This window comes from Rhineura floridana, chromosome 4, assembly GCF_030035675.1.
Source record: "Rhineura floridana isolate rRhiFlo1 chromosome 4, rRhiFlo1.hap2, whole genome shotgun sequence".
Lineage (NCBI taxonomy): Eukaryota > Metazoa > Chordata > Lepidosauria > Squamata > Rhineuridae > Rhineura > Rhineura floridana.
Window position 1 is genome coordinate 82,460,497 of NC_084483.1, and position 17,769 is coordinate 82,478,265.

At 41.5% G+C, this 17,769-nt stretch overlaps 1 long non-coding RNA gene across 1 annotated transcript in view; it reads left to right on the forward strand.

Annotated features, from left to right (window-relative positions):
- LOC133383204 (uncharacterized) overlaps positions 1-17,769 on the forward strand; it is a 40,128-nt gene that overhangs the window by 1,239 nt on the left and 21,120 nt on the right. The gene's annotated exons all lie outside the window — the stretch shown is intronic.

The following is a 17,769-nucleotide window of genomic DNA, read 5'->3' on the forward strand; positions in this document are numbered from 1 at the left end:
CGGCAGGGACTCTTCTCCCAAAAACGTAAGGGGTCTAAGGTCTGGATGACTACACCCCTGCTTCCCATCCCCCATTTTCCACTCTGGGCATACATGCAGGTATTTCTATGCCTGTGTGCACACACCTATAATTCACCAGAAGTGTCCTTTCATTTGCTGATCATGCTTCACAATGTACAAAATGGAGGTTTGTGCTTTTAGAAAAGTGAGCAAGGGAGATATCCTTTTGTTTTTGTTTAGACATAGAGGTCTTGCACAAGAGTGATATTTAGCTACAATTGCTTTTTAATATGTTCTTAAACTTTCTTTTTTATAATGTTTTTAATCTTAGAAGATGTTTTCATGGCTTTTTTATGTAACATTTTTGAAGATGTTTTGTTTTAATGTTTTTTAAAGTTTGTTTTTATGATATTTTAATGTTTTTAGTGCTTTTGTTTGCCGCCCTGGGCCCCTGCTAGGAGGAATGGCTGGATATAAATATAATAATAATAATAATAATAATAATCCATAAAATTGCAAAATTATGATAAAAAGATCCTGCACAAGAGCTCCAGATATTTTTTAAAAAATAAAAAGACCAATATATGTACTCCAATTACAGTCTCTGAGGTAGTCCTCCATGTTTACTATGTGGACATCTTGACAGAATAACTCCTTCAAACTGGGTGGTTGAAATTCAGAGGTGCTTTCAGCATCCAGCAGTTGGCTGAAATAGGCACACTTGCTTTGTTTCGACTACCAGAAACAAAATGGCTAGGTTGTGCTTTGGTGAGGAGCAAAGTAAAGTAGGTATGACAGAAGAGATCACCCAAAGAAATGTCACCATACAGGATATCTCAAAATAAGGGAAGCTAATGAGCTTCCACATTGACGGTGACTGCTGATGTTTAATAACGGGCTATTTGTACTAACTGGACTTTTCCAGGTATGAGAAAAACCAGATTACATGTAATGATGATGATGATGATGTTTGGGCCCTGGGTAAAACTTGCATGTGCAAGCCACTGAGACTGCACACAGTACATTTCCACTTAGAAGTTCCCTGAGTCTTACTGAGTCCAATGTGACTTGCTCCTAGGTAAGGAAAAGGGAATAGAATTGAGCATAAAAACAAATAAACCTGTCAGTCAAACTAATCTAAATTTACAGTATAATTACATACATGTCTACTCATATGTAAGGGCCTTTTTAGTTCAATGGCAGCATAAGGGGAAATGACAGTTGAATTTGTAAAGAGAATTAAAATGCCAGGGCTCAAATCAGATGCTTTTCCCCTTAATTCCTGATGAGATACTTACTGTGGTACTTACTTCAACAGCATGGAAACAGCAATTTGTCCATGCACAGAGAACCCTTATTATTTTACTGACCCCTGAGCTAGAAAATAGCACCTGAGGCCTGTTTTGCTTCATTTGTTTAATTGGATGAGACATGTATATGCATCCAGAAGCACATATTGTAAAACGTTTTGGGTGTATTGATAAAAGTAGAATGTGTGAAGCAACTCAGAGCCTACTTAAATCAGAAAAGCGATTCATGTAAATGTGTGGCCAATTAAGAGACACTTCAGCACTATTCACTAGGAAATGTTCCAGACTCCAGAAAACAAGTCCACAGCTAAAACAAAAAAAGCAGATTGATGATTAATATTTTTAAAGCAGTGGGGCTGCTCTGGAAACATCTTCAGTATCTTCAAACCAAACACACCATTCTCCTTTCAATAGAGGGATACGGTTGGAGGAGGTAGAAAAAGTTCTTCACGTTTCAAGCAACAGCCAGCTGTGCATAGAATGTCATATTAAAAAAAAACAGTACCCACCCCTTTTTCATTTTCAGTTTTGTCCTCTTTTCTTTATTTTTACTAGACAGTGATGAATGGTCAAATGTACTAACAGTCATGCAGTGCTTTTTAAATATATATATATATATTGGGGTTGGGTATGCCTGGTTACCAGTTTTCAAATTGTGAATATGAATGTCTGCTGTTTCAGGGACAAAACCAGGAGAAACCTGGGATCACACAAACCACTAAGGGGACACACTGACTGTGTGCTTCCTTTAGATTACACCTCTTTCATTCCAAAGTAGCTACATTGATGACAAATAACTATGTTGTTAGCTACTTGCTCATAGAATCATCAAACAGAAAGATAATGTGGAAGATTTCCCCCCATCCTTTCATGTATTTCATGCTGCTGTTTCTATTATCCCACTCACATAGGGTTGCCATATTGCCTGGTTAGCCAGGTTTTACCCAGATTCTTTGCATGCCACCTGGCACCTGTTTAGCCCCTTAGGTGGCCCGGATTCTCAGCTTTAATTTCCAAAAGAAATTAAGTTTCTAGGTGGTCCGGTTCTCGAGATATACATAAAAACGTCAGCCGCCCCCGACTGTTAAATCTTTCTTTAAACAGTACTGTATAGCACTTCGTAGCTTTAACCCCGCCCGTTCAGGATTGCAGCCAATCAGTGAAGCCAGGGTTGCATTTGGTTGACCTGAGGCAGTGTCTAGAAAACCTCATTGCAATGCCAGAAAATGGTGGTTTCCCCCCCTGTTTATCTGAAAATCTCATAAATTGGGTAAGTATATACATTTGTTTTTTTTCCTCTTGTGTGCAGGAGTCAGGTCCTGGGCAGTGTTTTGAAAACCTTTCCAATACTTGCTTTTGTAAAAGGAATGCTAATCCCATATGCCCAGAGTAAATCCCATTGAATTCAACAGGACTTACTTCTGAATACACATGGTTATGAATGTGCTGGAAATCAATGGGACTTTGGAGTGAATGTAAAAAAGAATTGTGTTCGTGTTCTAACTCTTTCTGTCCTCTCCTCCTGTCCTATTTTAAAGCAAGTAGGCAGGGCTTACTTAGGTATTACAGTTTTTATTTTGTAGGAAACTAATACTGATTTTTTTAAAACTAATACTGATTTTTCTGCAATGACCAACTGGTTTGACAATAAACTATTCTATGGGCTGTATGTATTTATACATGTGCAGTGTGTGTGTGTGTAGTCTTTCCAAGAACCCTGTGAGGTAGGGTTGGAAACCAAGGCAGCTCACAACAAGAAATAAAGCCATTTAAAATCCAATAACCATAAAAACAAGTATAAACAGTTGCAAAACAGCATAAAGTGGCATGATTCGGAATTTTGGGTTGTGTGAATGAAGTCGCTTATCACTTGAGGTTGCATTTCTGTCCCTGTTTGAGTAAGCCCCACTGAATACACTGGGACTTGCTTCTGAGTAAATAAACCTACGATTGCATTATAAATATCTTTACAGTTTGTGTAAATAATAAATATATTTGATAGTTATGCGTATATAAATATTTCTTCATTTATCATATTTTTGGTTTTTGGTTAGGAATCCTGACTGGTTGTGAGATGCTTAGTTTTCTACCTTACTCATAGGAATCTTGTTGTGGTTGGTATGGTGTTGCATTTAAGAAATCATGGTACGAAATGGCCTGAATCAGTATAAGGCAGATTCCTTGGTTCCTAAAAGTGGGAAGAGACTCAAGGGCTACAGTGACTCCAACATTTATTTATGTATTTTTATTTACAACATTTATATACCGCTTTATTGTAAACAATCTCAAAGCGGTTTACAGAAAGAATTAAAACAATAAAATTATTGGCCAAAGCGTTAAGGACAGATACTTAAAAACATTCAAAATAATAAAACCAACAGTGAGTTAAAAACAGATTTAAAAACACAATAGCTTCCACATGCCTGGAGAGGCTTGCCTCAAGAAAACTGATTTTAGCAGGTGCTGAAAAGAGGTGTCTGCCTAATGTCAATAGGAAAGGAGTTCCAAAGCGTAGGTGCTGCCACTTTACAGGACTGATTTCTTACAAGAGTAGAACAAGTACTGTACTATGTGGCACCCATAACATGGAAAGCACAGCTTGAACTTGGCCTGGTAGCAAATCAGCAACCAATGCAGATTTCAGAGCAGAGGTATTATGTGCTGATAGGATCTCACTCATGTCAGCAATTGTGCTGCAGTGTGCTGCAGTATTCTGCATTAACTGCAGTCCCCAGGTCAGGTTGTGCTGTATGGGGATTTCTGAGACCTTGGCTGACTGGCTGCTAGGATTTTTTTAGTTTGGGTTTTTGGTTATGAATCCTGACTGGTTGTGGAATGCTGAGTTTTCTGCCTTACTCATAGGAATCTTGTTGTGGTTGGTATGGTATTACATTTAGGAAAGTGTTACTGCCTTTTGTGTTGTTGTTTTCCTATTTCCATTTCACTTATCTTTAACCTCACTCCATTACAGCCATAGAAGCAACAGCAGCATATGCAAGATAATTAACTCCCATTAGTGATAAGAGCAAGAATTTATAATTATTATTTTAATTAAAACAAGAGGCTTATCAGTACTTTGAAGAGGACCAGATATTTATTTTCTTTCTGAGCCCAGGACTGGGTCTTTCATGATGCCCGGGGGGGGGGGGGAGCAGGAAAGTAGTCGATAGGACAGACATCCTGGCATTGGTAATCTAATTAGCAAGGTATGTGGGGGTTGTTGCACACTTCCAGGCCCAGTTTCATTTTGAGTATGGAGGTGGAACCTGTGTAGATGTGGTTGATCAAAGGGAGAAGAAATTTTGAGTTAAGCAAAGCTCTGCTTTTATAAAACCTAAGAAACATACAGATACTTTGAATGTCTGAGTGCCTGCACCAGTGGAATACTGGAGGAACTTGTAAAACTTGCTGCAACAGTATTTAGAACTGAGCATGTGGTGTGAAAGACTCCTTTTTCTAATATTTTGGCTTCTTGTTTTTCTCCACCCACCACATCTCTGAAATATATCGTATATGTAATGGTTAACCATACTAAAAAATCTAAATAAGTTTATTTCGGTCAATGACCAGCACTGCTGCCCTGACTTACTTATGTTTGTTGCTATTTTGTGTTTTTATTATGTTTTTATATTGATTGTGTATTTTTATTGTTTTTATTATATTTGTAAGCTGTCCTGAGCTCTGTTTTTAACAGCAGAAGGGCAGGATATAAATCCTCTTAATCAATCAATCAATATTCCATAGTGTTGGAAACTAGAGTCTAGGCATTTAAGGCTGAAAATGTTGCTTTTTAAAAAAAGATTTCTCACATCTTTCCCCAGTTTTTGGTGGTAATTCCTAGGTACAAAAATAAAACAACTGGACAATCTAAATATTAATATGCAAATATTTGCATAATATGCAAATATTTGCTTAATATGCAAATTAGCCTGCCCGGATTTGTGGAACTGGAATATGGCAACCCTACACTCACATAGCATTTAACATTTGAGCTAAGGTTTCCTTGTTGGGAACATTTTGATTATTTCAAATATATCGTCTTACCTATATCTACTTTCCTTTATCCTTTTTTGCTTATTGAATTTTCAAACATATAAAAGATTGTGTGTGTATGCACATGCAAGTAACTCAGTGACCTTTCAATAAAACATCCAGTACTGTTAGAATTAGGATAATGTCAATGTGTACAGTCTGCTCCAAAAGGATGAACAATGTAATGTCAACAGACAGTCCTCTATCTTGCCTCACAGATGAGTCAGCAGTGTTTCATATTCATTTTAGCTAATGGAGCTAAAACTCATTAGATAGCAAAAGCAGATAAGCTATTGCAGTTCCATTGCCAATTCCCAATCCCATCCTGATCCGAAATCTAGTTGTTATTAAGATTTTGAAGGTGCTTGCCAGGTGCTAATTTGTTTAAGAGGTACAAACAATCTTACACCCCCTTAAAGTCTAATGATTTATTGTGCCATAAGCAACTGAAGTGAGATCTAGTCCGTGAAATCTCGTGCCACAATAAATCTATCTTTGAGATGGCACAAGACTTGTATATTTGCTGCAGCAGACTAAAATGGGTACCCCTCTAGAATTTGCTTAAAGAATGTTCCTTATTCCAACTTGACAACTGTCAAACAAACTACACTGTAGTGGACCACCCTTCTTTTACAAAAATGTGCTGTCAGGGCGTGCTCTATAAACACATATACTCAGTTATGACATTCTGTAATACCTGTAAAAATACAGAAGAGTTCCATAAGCAGTTCTGCCTGCTTTCTCTGCTTTAGGAAAATCAGACATGTTGAATTGGATTGGAGTGGGCAGACTTCAGACTTGTGTATTTAATCGGTTTGCTTTTTTATTAGAACCAAAGATCCACTAACTGTAGTCCAGAGTGATGGACATGGTAGTAAATAATTCTGCGTCCAATAATTTGTAACAGTAATGAACATCATTCATCCATACAAAAATCCACTCCTGGTTACCACCCTCCTGCTTCTTTCATTTTGGCAGTATCATTTGGGGTCAGGATGCGGGGAGAGCCACTTTACTGTTGCCATCATTGAACAGCTGTGAGTCAGAAATACTTTCTGGTCTGCTTCAAATAATCCAGAGATCTATCAGAAGACCCCAATCTATTAGATGACCAGTTTAATACCAAACATAAAATGACAGCTCAGTTTTATATGTGTCTACTGAACAGTAAGCCTTACTGAATTCAATGAGGCTTACTCCTAGGTAAGTGGGTATATGGCTGCAGTTGAGTTAGCGGCCATTTGCATGTATGCATATATGGTGAGACTCGGTGTCATTTTTTAGAAACTAGTTGGGTTGAGCCAAAATGAGGTAAATCTTGTTTTTTGCAATATTTGCAAAAAGAAAAAACTGTCAAATGCCCACTTACAGCAGAAACAAAAAGTTATCCTATGATAACTTCACATCTAACTGTTATCTGCACCTATATAGAAAGTCACTGGTTCAGGGTTGTTGTTTTTAATCATATATTAAGAAAGTTCAAGGAGACATATTTCATTTCCTTTTTGCTTGACTTGAAGGTAGAAAAGGAACAATGAAATCCATTAGTTAATCGGCTCTTTTAAATTAATGGTTCCCTCCCCCTCCCAGCTCTTTCAATAAGTATAGAATTAAATACCTCACCAAAGAGGTGATCTTATAGTAAACAACATCACTTAAAAGCAGTAAAAATGGTTCTTTGTCCAAATTTCTTTACAAGTGAAAGAATGAAAAAAGAGAAGCCTTCTGGACACGTATTTAAAACTGCTTCCAACTCTTAAACTGATTATACCTTGAGATAATCAGAATAAGGATATTCTGATTGTTTTAGTCCATAATCAATTCAAAAGTTGGAAACAATTTTAAATATGGGCTCCTGCTGGGAGGAAAGGCGAGATATAAACCAAATAATTAATAAATAAAATATGTGTTCAGAAGGCTTCTTTTTAAATAGACATAAAATGGAATCTTAAAGGCAAAAATGTTACAGCCACTGATTTCACACCCAGAATATTATAAAGACTGAATTCTAGCACAGTGGTTCCTAACCTTTATGAGTACGGGACCCCCGTTGTAAGCTCAAAATTTTTTGTGACCCCCCCCCACACTAATTGCAATTTTAGTCTCTGTTAATTGAAAAAATGGTGTGTGGCGTAGTGTTTAAGGTGTTGGACTACGACCTGGGAGACCATGGTTCAAATCCCCACACAGCCATGAAACTCACTGGGTGACCTTGGGCCAGTCACTGCCTCTCAGCCTCTTGAAAACCCTGTTCATAGGGTCGCCATAAGTCGGAATCGACTTGAAGGCAGTACATTTACATTTAAATATCCCTTTCCATAAAAAGCTCCCTGCAAACAGGGAGGTGTTGCTTTCTTTTCTTAATGCAAAGGTCCAATCAAATTGGGATCCCTTCGCCCCCCAACAATCTGAAGATGTGCAGTCCTGTCTCCCAACACCAGTGGGTTACAGTGTTGGGCTAAGATCTGGGTTCAAATCCACACCCAGCCATAAAGCCCATTGGATGACCACAGGCCAGACATAGTCGCTCAGCCTGACCTATCTCACAGAGTTGGTGTAAGGATAAAATGGGAGGGGGAGAACCATGTGCACTACCTTGAGCAACGTGGAGGAAACGTGGGGTATAAATGCAATAATAATTAAATAAATAAATTTCAGCTGCAGTATGTGGACCCCAGCCTGAGCCAATCTGCTAAGCTTTTTAAAAATCATCAGCAGCAATATGATAGTGGTGGGGGTGCTAGATTGTGAAGATAAAAGGTTGGCTAGGTTGTGGAGGGTGGTTAGTGCTTTTAGGCCTTGGGATGATCATCAGAACTGATAACTTGGTTAACATGCAGTTGGGGAATGAGAGTGGAACAGAAGACAGGTCAGTGCACACACACACACAAACACACCTGCCCCTCCTGCAAGCATCTGCAGGCATGCATGCATTTGGGCACGTGGGAGGGGGGAAACCCTCAACTGCTGCAGCATCTTGGAGAGAGAGGTTGGGGGTGGAATGTAGGTGGAAGAAAGGGGGGACACTGGCACAAACACTTAGCCTCAGAGATGGGGGATGAGCAAGTCCTGAGCTTCCTTACTGTTCTGTGGCTCTGTCTGGGCCGAAGGCAAGATCTGGACAGCCTTGCAAATAAGAATATTTTTTTAAAGGAGGTGACAGCAAAGCAGGAGTCAAGAAAGGCAGGCTGTCAGGAAGAAAGGGGGAAAGCAGGCTTTCCTCACAGCCTTGCTTCTTTCTGTGTCATGAAAAGCCCTCTCCTCTCATTCTGAGTAAGGGTGTCGTCGACAATGGCAGTGCGAGGAACCGGGATACTAATCCCCTCTTCTTCCTGGTAGCACCTCCCTCAGCCTCCTTTGGCATCTGCCATGGGTGGTTTAGGCAGATGCCTACCCTTGGCATGCCTGAAAGATGCTCTGGCACCTCAACAAAGTCCTCCCCTCTTGTTTGAAGCAAGGGGGAGGTGTCATCTGCAGCAGCAGTGGGGAGCACACAGCGTCCCGGTAGTGAAGACTTTTTTAAAAAAAAAAATCATTTCTTTACTCTTTGTGGCCCCCTCTGGATTGCTTTGTGGGGCCCCTGGGGGTCACGGCCCCTAGGTTGGGAACCACTGTTCTAGCACATCACTTTAAAAATGGAAAATATGTTGATATCCTTAAAACCTAAGGGCGTTGGGACCTAGAGACAAAATACCCAAAAGGTAACCCAATAACAAGAACAAACTGGTTTGTTCTCTTTTTAATTTTCACTGTCACTGCTAGAAAATAAATACAGGCGGGCCCCACTTTACAGCGCTTCCACTTTAAGGCGCTTGTTCTGCTTTTACGGTGGTTTTTGCTTGTCGCGCGCCATTTTCATGTCATTTTCACACACCATTATCTTCAATAGGGTTGCCAGGTCAGAAGCATCCCAAAACCTGAGATTTGAGGGGCGGGCCCGAGTGATGTCATGAGGGCGGGCCCGAGTGATTTCATTAAGCATGATACATTAAGCATCAATCACAGTTGCTTGGAGCATACAATTAAAAAAATATATCTGATTGGAAATTAAGATAGAAATCTTAGCTAAAAGGTGGAGCCTGAGTAGGGAACATTTAATCTCAGTGGTGGCCCCCGAATTGTGGAATAGTCTCCCCGAGGAGGTCCGCTTGGCGCCGACATTGTCATCTTTTCGGCGCCAAGTTAAAACCTTCCTCTTTCCCAAAGCATTTTAATAGTACTTTTTAACTTAATATAACTTAATTGGATTTTTGCACTGTATTGTTTTTCTTATTGTATTTATTGTATTTTTCTGCTGTTCACCGCCCAGAGAGCTATTGCAAGTCGGGCCGGATATAAGCCTAATAAATAAATAAATAATCTAGCCTACTTGCTTTCAGCAAGAAGAGTTAAGTGCCTTCAGACCAGGCCAGTCACCAGAAGGCCACTGCAGGGACAAAGGAGCCTAGTGTTGTGGAGATGTTAGATGGGAGCATTTGGGAGTAAAGATGGATGCTCCTGAAGGCTGCAATTCTAAACAAACTTACTAAGGGATTAAGCCCCATAGAACTCAACAGGACTGACTTCTAAGTAGATATAGTTTGGATTGGGCTGTTGGTGAACCTTGACTAGGGTTCTTCTGCAATGACATCCATATCCAAGAAGGGTTGGCAACCCCAAGCCTGGAATACCCTGCCGTTATCTTTTAATGTGGCTGCTCCAAACTTTTTTACACATTTGACCCTTTACTTCAGAAAGAGGTCTGAGAAATGAGTAAGAGTAAGAAGTATCTTTTAAAATTGTTCTTTTCAATTCACTCTTGAATGCACATCATACCTAGGGCAGATTCACACCATTCATTTAAAGCACATTCAACACCCATTTGAAGCACATGAATCCCACCACAGAATCATGAGAACTGCAGTTTGTTAAGAGTGGTGAGAACTATAACTGTGAGGGGGAAACGACACTTCCCATGATTCTTTAGGGGACGTCGTGCACTTTAAATGCGAGTTGGATGTGCTTTAAATGTATTGTGTGAATCTACTTAATAACTTTTGCTTGCATGTAAATTGTTTTAATTAATTTTTTTTAAAAAATGGAAATGAGCTGTAAAGTTTACTGGGTGACCATGGGCTACTCACCATCTCTCAGCCTAATCTGCCCCTCAGGATGAAAAAAATGGAGAACCATGACTACCCCAAGGTATACTTAAAATGTAAAGGAAGTATTGTACAACCATAGTGTGAAATCAGATACTTATAGGGACACAGTATGACAAAACTGGGCGGAAGTAATGAGTGGGGTACCACAGGGCTCGGTCTTGGGCCCAGTGCTCTTCAACATTTTTATTAACGACTTGGATGAGGAGTACAGAGCATACTTATCAAATTTGCAGATGATACAAAATTGGGGGGCATAGCTAATACCGTGGAAGACAGAAAGAAAATTCAAAGGGACCTTGATAGGCTGGAGCATTGGGCTGAAAACAACAGAATGAAATTCAATAGGGATAAATGCAAAGTTCTACACTTAGGAAAAAGAAACCAAATGCACAGTTATAAGATGGGGGATACTTGGCTCAGCAATACGACATGTGAGAAGGATCTTGGAATTGTTGTTGATCACAAGCTGAATATGAGCCAACAGCGTGATGTGGCTGCAAAAAAGGCAAATGCTATATTAGGCTGCATTAACAGAAGTATAGTTTCCAAATCGCGTGAAGCATTAGTTCCCCTCTATTCAGCACAGGTTAGGCCTCTTCTTGAGTGCTGCATCCAGTTCTGGTCTCTGCACTTCAAGAAGGATGCAGACAAACTGGAACAGGTTCAGAGGAGGGCAACAAGGATGATCAGGGGACTGGAAACAAAGCCCTATGAGGAGAGACTGAAAGAACTGGGCATGTTTAGCCTGGAGAAGACTGAGGGGAGATATGATGGCACTGTTCAAGTACTTGAAAGGTTGCCACACAGAGGAGGGCCGAGATCTCTTCTCGATTGTCCCAGAGTGCAGGACACGGAATAATGGGCTCAAGTTGCAAGAAGCCAGATTTCGACTGGACATCAGGAAAAACATCCTAACTGTTAGAGCCATACAACAATGGAACCAATTACTAGAGAGATAATTCAACACTGGAGGCATTCAAGAGGCCGCTGGACAGCCATCTGTCGGGAATGCTTTGATTTGGATTCCTGCATTGAGCAGGGGGTTGGACTTGATGGCCTTATAGGACCCTTCCAACTCTACTATTCTATGATTCTATGAAAATATTTATATGAGCATGACTATCAAATATGTTTATTAATTATACAACCTGTAAAAATATTTATAGTGCAATCCTATGTTTGTTTACTCAGAAGCAAGTCCCAATGTATTCAATGGGGCATACTCAACCAGGGAAAACTGTACCCTGAAGTGATAAGGAACTTGTTCTTTTAACAAGTCCTTTAAGTTGAGAGCTTATCCCAGTCTGCATCTGTGTTGGAATTGCTTTTTAATATGTTTTTAAACCTTTTCCTTAAAATGTTAACCATGTCTTAAGACTTCCACTTGTGCTCCTTACTTGGGCATTGCACACCAACAATATACGCTTAGAAAATCAGCTCATGTTCCAATGCAGCACTACAACAGAAGCATCTGTGAACAGTTTCAGTGCTTATTACCAAGGAGATATTAAATAACTACTTAGCTGAGAGTTGGATTAGCACTGAATAGCCAATAATAGCTTGTGCTGCTGTTTAAGGTGAGAGTTTTGCCTTGGAGAAACAGGATCAAGCTTACAACAGAAGTGAAATAAATAACAATGAAGTCTTCATAACTTTTATGTGAAGCAATAATAGTATTCCCAGGCTAGTTCATTTATTTACAGGTATATCCAGGTTCATTTACATGTGTATCCAATGTGTAAGCTTTAAAAGATGGAATACTTTACGCAATGAGGCACCAGCTTACACATTTATTAGAATCATGTGATAAGTTTTTGCTGGGGTGTGTGTTGCATATTTGTGTGCCTTTTCATTAAAAAAAACCCCTCAGTACATGAAAACTGTCATATCTGGATAAAGAATTCATCCTAGGATCAAACAAGAGGTGATGGGGGCAGCCGTATATGTTTGTCTGCCCTTTCACATACAAAACAGAGGGTTATTTATTTTTTTACTACACTCTTCCTTCTCTAGTAATCTCGCTGTGTTCCATAGTTTCCAGCATTTCCCCCCCTCCATTTTTCTCTGACATTTCTGATGTTAGAGCTGAACTGGCAGAAAAGAGAAAAGGGAGAGTGATTTAGCTTCTTTTTCACTGGTAAAGAGAGCTTCACCAACTCTGTTTATACTTGAACAAGGCTGGCACTTGCTAAATACTGTTAACAGAGTTCATCTTTGTTCACAAGATTCTTGGTTTGTGCTTCAACGGAACAGACTAATGTGGGCCACATTCACACTGTACATTTATTCTACTATTATTCCATTTTAAACAGTCCTGGTTTCCCCCAAAGAATTCTGGGAAGTGTAGTTTGTGAAGGAAACAGAGTTGCTAGGAAAGCCATAGTCCCCTTACAGGCCAGCAATTCCCAGAGTTCTCTGGGGAAAAGGACTGACTGTTAAACTACTCAGGGAATTGTAGCTGTGTGAGGAGAATAGGGGTCTCCTAGCAACTCTTAGCATCCTTCACAGACTACACTTCCCAGGATTCTTTGGGGGAAACCATGACTTTTTAAAGTGGAATAAATGTACAGTGTGAATGTGGCCCACGTTAGTCTGTTCCGTTGAAGCACAAACCAAGAAATTTGTGAACAAAGATGAACTCTGTTAACCAGTTCAAACATCACCCTTAACCAAACTATGTTGAGCCCAGGGGTGACAGACCCAGCCTCCTTCCCGAGAAAGGAGAGGGAAGGCATGAGTTTCAGAAGCCTCAGCCATTAGAGAGCATGAATGATCCAGCTGTTGTTGAGTCTAACCCTGACCTTAGGGAAGAGAGCGAGTCGCCCGCCCCGCCAGTTCCCATGGCTGGTCCTGCCCCTCAATGGGACAGTGCTCAGCCCCCCAGCACTCCCATGGGACTGTTGGGGGATGCTCCTGAGAGAGCAGACATTCCTCCTTCACCAAGCAATATCTTAGAAACACTCGACACTTCCCTGCCTTCCACTCTCCCGCCTGCCAATCAGGAACCTGTGCTTTCCGATGAGCCCTTGGAGGCTCGTCCCCCTTCACTGCGCTCACAACATCAGGAGAAGCAGACAGGGCAGAAGGAGGCTTGTGTGCGACGGAGTGAGAGGTTACACCCCAAGACCTCTCCTATTTGAGGCTACCACGCCTAGAAGTGGGCGCTGAGTCAACTTTCCTCACAAGTTGCAGAGCATGTCTAGAGTGCAGTTAGGAATTGTAGTGAGTTAGCATAGGGGTTTCTATGAGGCGCACAGCCTTTGATGTATCCATTACTTTAATAAAACAAGAATTGATTATACCCTTGTCTCCGACTGGTGATTCTCGCTCTGAACTGGACAAACTATGACCTAGGGTATACAATGGTTGTAGCTGTGCCCTTTTCATCAACTTGATATGCAGGAATTAGCTGGTAAAGCTTTTTACAGCATGGGGACATATTACCTATTGCAGATCATGCCACCATTAAAGGCCCAGTTCTGGATGCTAGTTGAACAAATAGTAAACCTGAGTAGATGGGGAGTGGGGGAGAGTTGGTTATGCCTATGCTAAGAGCCAGGCTGTGGCCCTTTTAGTATTTATCATCCATTTCCCTTAATAATATATTCAGGGAGATCATACATTACTTCTTGTTTTAATGCTACCCTTCTTGCAAAGTAAGACTAGGAAATGAGCATGGTTATTGAGAGATGCATCACTGCAGCCCTTTTTACTGTCAAACCTCAGGAAGGGAGCATTTAAGAAAGTGTTATTGTCAGACCTTTCTTTGGAACAGATTCCTTTTGATCCCACAGATACTGTAATAATTAATCCTTGATCCACTTACGCTCACTATCTCCTACCTGCTCAGTGGCATCACTAGGGTTGGTGTCACCTGGTGCGGTAACTCATGGTGTCACTGTGATGTTCCTGTATTAGTGTATATATGGTAAGTGCTGTTTGTATAGGAGATACATGGTAAGTGGAATGAAAGAGGAGGGGGGAGTGAATGGGCAGTAGAATGCTGGATGATTGGCTGAGTGTTGAGAATGGCGGAGAGTATAAATGGAAGGATGACAGTTAAATCTGGGTGAACGTGAGTGGGTTGTTTTGGTGGGTTTTTGAGAGGAGATTGGGTGGAGAGTTGGTGGATGTGAGGAGAGTGTGGAGTTCGGATTAATACTAAGACCAGTACCTCAGGAATAGATGAAACCATATGCTTAAGTGCCTTTATAAAGTAATCTTGTTATCTCTGTTATTTAATAAATATATTTGGTTTACCAAAGGCCTGATCCTTGGCTGGGGTTTCACAGACCAGAAGGGAGGGTAAGGTAAATACCAAGGCTGAAGAGTGACAAATGGTGGCAGCGGGGAAGGGAAGAATAACACCACAAGTATTCAGAGCAAACCAGGATTATCTGCATTGATACAAAGGGATTGGGACAGCTTGAGCACGCAGTCACAGAGGTAACCTGATAGAGAGACTCAGGCAGAGTCTCTGGGAATACGGGTTATAGGACGTGACTGGTGGTGCTGCCTAGCAGGGGGATCTGGTGAGGTCTATGCTACAGCGGGGAGAAAAACCATAAAAAAGGACAGTCCGGACTGGTGGAGTCCCTGGTGGTGCCTAGTGACAGGTAGTAACCACGAGCAGGTAGGAACCTGACAGGGAGAGCCAGGGAAGGGCGTCACATGTGGTGGCAGTAGCGGTGGGATACGAACAAAGGAGACTATGTCACAGGTGTTGGCTGTAGCGGTGGTACGAATACTAGAGAATCCCTAACAGTGGTGTGGCAAACAGAAATAACAAATCAAGATTACTTGTGAGAGTGACTGGCAAAGAGTGTGTGGCAAACAGTGAGTGAACTCAAACACCATGGCTGAATATATAAAAATGAAAAGAGAGGAGCTGGTGGAGAAGTGCATAACATTCAATTTACCTCACGAGGGTAAAGGGGTAGATGAATTGAGGGTAGCACTTATAGGATTTGCAACTGCCCAGCAAAAACAACCTGTCAGGGAAGAGACCCCAGAAGGATACTCAAGCAATCCCGCTTATGTAGACTATTTGAGAGAGAAGTTAAGATGGGAGCATGAGTTGGAAACCGAGAGATTGAGGAGGGAGGCGGACGAGAAAGAAAAGCAGAGGGAGTTGGAATTGAGAGAATGAGAGTGGATGCTGAATTACAGGTAGAAAAGTTAAAATTTGAAAAAGAGAAGTTTCATTCTGATGAAACAAGAAAGGACAGAAATGAAACAAAAATAAAAGTTACACCGAAAGATTTTGTAGTGTTTGAGCCTGGACAAGATCCACAAATTTACCTCAGCACTTTTGAAAAGGCAGCTCAATTGTGGGGGCTACCAGAGGATAAATACATGCAGTATTTATTGAACCTGATCAAAGGGGAATTGGCTGAGGTATACCAATATTTCCCCTCAGACAGGCCCGTCACCTATGCTGAGTTTAAAGAGGCAGTATACAAAAGATTCAGACTGGGACCTGACTATTTTAGAAAGTTATTCCGAAACTGTCAGATCCAAGCAGGGAGGTCTTTTGTTGAACTTGTTGTTGCAAATGGAGGCGAACTCCCGACGGCTGTAATCATGCACTTGTGAAGCTCTCTACCAAACTCTATGTGAAGGCAGTGAGAGCAGCAAAGAAGCAATACTTTGCTGTCTCTATTCAGTCATCCCTTAACCGCCCAGCGGAACTTTATAAAGTTGTCCGGGGACTTTTACACTCTGGTCCCCAGGACGCAATAACACCAACAATTGCCCGCTGTAATGAATTTGTGCGACACTTTCATGATAAGATCATGAACATCCGCCGGGACCTTGACTCCATTATTGTAGCAGTTGATCCTAATGAGGTGTCCAGAGCACAGTCTTGTCCTGTTTTATTGGATGAGTTTCAGTTGGTACAGCTCGACGATGTGGACAAGGTGCTTGGACAGGTGCGGGCGACCACTTCTGCTCTGGATCCTTGCCCCTCATGGCTAATAAAAGCTAGCAGGAATGGAACAGCCGGCTGGGCCAAGGAGGTGATTAATGCCTCTTTACGAGAGGGAGTGGTCCCACCCTGCCTGAAACAGGTGGTGGTGAGACCGCTCCTAAAAAAATCCTCCTTGGACCCTGATAATTTGGACAACTATAGGCCAGTAGCAAATGTCCCATTCCTGGGCAAGGTTCTAGAGCGTGTGGTCGCTCGCCAACTCCAGGCTCTCTTGGATGAAACTGATTATCTAGACCCATTTCAATCGGGCTTTCGGCCGGGGTTTGGTACAGAAACGGCCTTGGTCGCCCTGTATGATGACCTCTGTCGGGAGAAAGACAGAGGGAGTGTAACTCTGTTGGTTCTCCTGGATCTCTCAGCGGCGTTTGATACCATCGACCATGGTATCCTTCTGGAGCGACTTACGGATTTAGGAGTGGGAGGCACTGCTTGGCGGTGGCTCTGCTCCTATCTCGGGAATCGTCTCCAGAAGGTGATGCTGGGGGAACATTACTCGAGTCCCTGGGTACTCCAATATGGGGTCCCGCAGGGTTCAGTTCTGTCCCCCATGCTTTTTAATATGTATATGAAGCCGCTGGGTGAGGTCATCAGGAGTTTTGGAGTGCGTTTCCAGCAATATGCTGATGATACGCAGCTCTACTACTCCTTTTCATCTTCGTCAGGTGAGGCTGTTGATGTACTAGACCGCTGCCTGGCCGCGATAATGGGCTGGATGAGAGCTAATAAACTGAAACTCAATCCTAACAAGACTGAGATGCTGTTGGTGGGAGGACCCTCTGCCCAGATGGTTGACGTTCGACCTGTCCTAGATGGGGTTACACTCCCCCTAAAGGAACAGGTACGTAGTTTGGGGGTCTTATTAGATCCGCTCCTGTCACTTGAGGCTCAGGTAGCCTCGGTGGCACGGAATGCATTCTACCAGCTCCGGCTGGTAGCCCAACTACGACCCTATCTGAGCAAGGAGCATCTTGCCTCAGTTATCCATGCTACGGTAACCTCTAGATTGGACTACTGTAATGCACTCTACGTGGGGCTACCTATGAAGACGGTTCGGAAACTTCAGCTAGTGCAAAATGCTGCGAATATTTTAATTCAACATTCTAAACTTAATATGATCTTAATTTAAATCTCAATGGCAATTTTATTAATGTTTTATAATTGTACTATATATATATTTTTTTCCACACTTGCTCATATTTTAATTGTGATTTTATTTGTTGTACACCGCCCTGAGAGCTTTCTGCTATAGGGCGGTCTAGAAATGTAATTAAATAAATAAATAAACTGGGAG